The sequence below is a fragment of the Apaloderma vittatum genome, unplaced genomic scaffold, assembly GCF_000703405.1.
Source record: "Apaloderma vittatum isolate BGI_N311 unplaced genomic scaffold, ASM70340v1 scaffold16915, whole genome shotgun sequence".
NCBI lineage: Eukaryota > Metazoa > Chordata > Aves > Trogoniformes > Trogonidae > Apaloderma > Apaloderma vittatum.
In genome coordinates, this window is record NW_009718943.1 from 12,305 (window position 1) to 15,904 (window position 3,600).

A 3,600-nucleotide genomic window follows, 5' to 3' on the forward strand; every position below is an offset into this window, starting at 1 on the left:
GGCCTGGGCGCCCGGCCAGCCCTGCCCGCCAGCGGAGCTGCTGTGGACGCGAGCGAGGCGTGGGTGTCCTGGGAGATGCTGCGAAGGTTTGTCTTCCCTGCGCAGCTCCGGCTCACACATGGACGCATTTAAATAAGCTGGAAGAGAGAGCGCTTTGCGGAGTGTCGGTGCCGCTTCTGTCACTTGATAACGAGGGTTTAAGGTGACGGAAGGAGCTTCTCTGTAACTCGATGAGTGCTCTGCTCTCCCCGGCCCCTGCCTGGGTGGGTGAGCAGGGGATTTCAGGGGCAGGCTTGGCTGCCCTGACCCCTTATCTCCAAAACGGAAGTTTTCAGAGGGTTTTCCTCTGAAGTTAATGATGCTGAGTTGCTCTGCCCTTTTTTCTTTTTCTTGTGCATTCTTCTGTTTTTGCTATTATTTCTAACGCAGTGGCTCAGGTAACACCCAGTGCCCCCCAAGCCAGGAGGCTCCTCTGTGGCATTTGGTAGCATTTGGGCACTTGCTTTTCCCTGTTGAGGCGTTCCCTGGCAAGGGCAGCGTGTCTGTGGCACCTTGCACTGCTTTGGCTACTCAAATGCTTAGGTTCAGGTTACAAATGCAGCATTTGGAACAAAAGCATATTGAAAAAAGCACTTTTTTCTGGCTTTGCAGCAGAGCCAGCCCACGCACTTCTTGGTGGTGTGCTGGCTGCCACAGGGGCAGCCCGGGACTTGCTGTGGCCGGGGCCTGCCTCAATGTTCTGCCCCCCAAAGGCACGGGCACGACACATCGCTGGGACCAGGGCATGACTGTTGGCATCGACCTGCTCACTGCCCCTGATTTTGGTGAACACCGGGCTTGGGGATCTCTCCTAACCAGTTCAACTTAGAAAGTGATTTGTGAACTGGATGCGTACCCACTGCAGGAATAGTCTTTTGGGTGGTTCAAAACTATCGTATCACTTAAGCTTAAAGACTGAGTCTGGCTTAACTATGTAGGTTTTAAGACAATCTTGGAACTAAACTAAAATGAAGAAAGGCTGTGTGCAGACAAAGGTTTTGTTTGTTTTTTTTTTGTTTTTTTTTTAAAGCTAGTGCTTAAGTAGAGCTGAGGTTGGTGCTATGATCACTGTAAGTAACCAGAGGACGGCACACGGCTGTACCCCTGGGGCCTGGTACTGCTGTCCTTGCACGCTGTGCTGTGTTGAATACACACAGGTGTGGGAAAACACCTATTTTTAAAGATGGTTTTGAGTATTTGAGCAGAATGCATTTATCACTACCTGAAGAGGGACTGTAATATTTTAATGTGGTTATCACCAGCATAATAGTAGTGAAAGGAACATCTTGACCATATGCATCTAAAAGTGACTGTGTCCTAGGAAGAATTTCGTTGAGGGGGGAAGTTTAATTGCATTTATCTATTTCGGTGACTACTTTTTTCAAGGGTCAGCTTTCCGATAGTCTTTTCATATGGATCCACAGTTTACGCCATGGAAAATCCTGTAGCTTTCTGATTGAGCTGAGATGTTTTAGAATCCCTTAGAAAAGCAGAGATGGTGATGGGGCAGCCAGCACTGAGGGGCTCTGCCTCCCCTCGGCTTAGCTTGCTGGAGCCGGGTGTGAAGAGAGCAGGTATTGGGCTGGGGAGAACACCGTGCACAGACAAGGTAGAAGTTAGAGGGATGAATTGTCCCAGAGTTTGCCCTGGAGCGACTTTCTCTTGGGATGCTGATGACCAGTTACAGATCCTGACTGCGCTTGCCTGAAAACAATCCAATTTGTAACTGGGGCTGTGAGCTCCACAGGCCTCCGAGGGGTCTCTTTGTGTTTGCACACACAAGGTTGCTTTCCAGGAGGTTAAAATAATATTTCCTGGTATCTGGAACACTGTGTTTATCACACAAATGTAGGCAAAAAAGCTCATGCTCTCTGGTGTTAAAGACTGGCAGTTTTAGAAAAAAAGGTCTCCTTCAATGACCTTCTGACAGGTTTTTGTAACATCTTCCTTCTCCTAAGCATATGAAGCAAATAACAGGTTATTTGCTGAATGGATGATTACTAGGTTATTTACTAATGGATAATCAACTGAAAAAGTGAAGCTGAGGTATCTGGTGATCACAGGAACTATTTTATTGCAAATGCTGTGTGCTCCACCACAACAAATACTGCTCTGAGTGTACAAAGAGAGCACCAAACCACGAGTCGAAAATGGGAAACAGAAACATTTGCTTCTCCCTTCAGAAGGATTAGATTCCCCTGCTTTCTGGTGGTGTTGCACTAGAAGCAAGACTCAGGTGAGTCGCTGCTCATGGGCAAGGTTAAAAGCCCTCTGCCCTGCATGGGGTTTCACCTACAGCCAGTGCCCAGACAAGTGGTGCCACTCGTTTCTCGCTACCGTGAGAAACAGAGAGACTCACAAATATTAAAAGCAAGAGGTGTCCTTGAAGAAATTATATAACCAATAATTAATGCAAGTTGTTGCCTGTTTTCACCTACAATCAGCAAAGTTATAGCAAATTAGAAGACTTTAGTCATGATGGTAAACCCCCCCCATGCTATGAACTGGTATTTGCCACTATTCCTTGTTCAGAGCTTATTCCTCAAACTCCTGTGCTAAAGTGGTGACTTAAGGCACGACTCGCTTGACTAAAGGTGATGTGAAATACTTGTTGCCCTCTGAAGAGAGACAGCTCAACCAAACCTGGCTCCCTGCCAATGTTTCTGAAGAAAAACAAGTTAAAACTCCAAATCAGAATGTTTGCAGGCTTGAGGGTTTAAAAAACCTGGACTTCCCAGTATCTGTGTGTTTAAATACTTCAGGATGTGTTTGACAAGGTCTCAGGAATGAAATGTAATGACGCTGTCTTAAAACACACGTGAGGTTAATCTTGCCAAAGCCAGGGATCACAGCACTGATCTGCTGTGCTGCTGTAACGTAGGAAAAGCGCCGAAACATTTTTATCCGCTGGTGGACGGACGGGGCTGACGGTCACTGCTGGTCTCTGGGGTGTGCCCTCGGGTCACCCGTGGAGTCGGATGAACCTGGCGAGGAAGGTGTCTCAGAGCTGGATTTGACAGCTTGAAGATCTCAGAGTTGTTGGTCCTTGCCTTTGGCCAACAATGCAACGGGATGTGTGGAAAGTAATTTAGTAACCAAAAGCGGCAAAGATTTGAATAGATGATCTATTAACAAATATGAGATGGTGTAGGGCATGACGATCCTACTTTATTGCTGTTGCTCAGTTCAGCCCCAGCTTTTGAGTTATTGGTGGTTTGATTAGAGAATTGCTTGATTAGAGAATTTGTCTAAATTTTCTTCTTGTTCATGCCAAATTTGAACAGGTCATTTGCTGCTGGTAATTTTATTTAGGCTTACTTGCAGCTATCTGTCCAGTCTTGTATTTCCAAAGCACCTCGTGTTGTTCCGTCCCGGAGATGTAGCATGAGGAGACGATCTGGCATAAGGGGCAGAAAGTGCAAAAAGCTCCCTTTTCGTGCTTGCTTACTGTAACGGGAACACGGGAAGGACTCAGCGCCTGGCAGCTCCCGCCCCGGCAAAGGGGCCGCGGCCTGGCGGCCTGAGCCCGCTGTGGGGAACCGGGCCCGTTCGGGGCACCCA